Genomic DNA, 417 nt, shown 5'->3' with positions numbered 1-417 from the left:
CGGCATTCAGCCTGAATATTATATTCAGCCTTCTTTATATATATTCTATATACTCACATCTGTACACGATTCTTGGAAAAACCATAGCTTTGACTCGACAGACCTTTGTAGGTCTTGGCTATCCACACTACAGCCCCAGAGGCTGCCTGCCTGCATGGTCCACTTTATCTCCTAGGGGAGCTGGTTACTGGTTTGATTACAGTGCTTTGGTTTTGAGTGGTAGGGCTCAACCCTATTCCCTTCCACTCCACCAGCTCTCTCATTTTGATGTCCTGCTTTTGCAGAACATGAGGTTTTCCAGAAATGTGTGTAGTCGACTGTCAGTATAACTGGCTCCATATTTGTGAATTTGCCTTCTCACTAAAATGTATTTGTGAGCCCAAGAGCAATCAATACTTGTGGTGCTTGCCCAGTCAT

The sequence above is a fragment of the Bison bison genome, unplaced genomic scaffold (assembly GCF_000754665.1).
Source record: "Bison bison bison isolate TAMUID 2011002044 unplaced genomic scaffold, Bison_UMD1.0 scf7180017862817, whole genome shotgun sequence".
Classification (NCBI taxonomy): Eukaryota; Metazoa; Chordata; class Mammalia; order Artiodactyla; family Bovidae; genus Bison; species Bison bison.
This window is presented reverse-complemented; position numbering follows the sequence as displayed.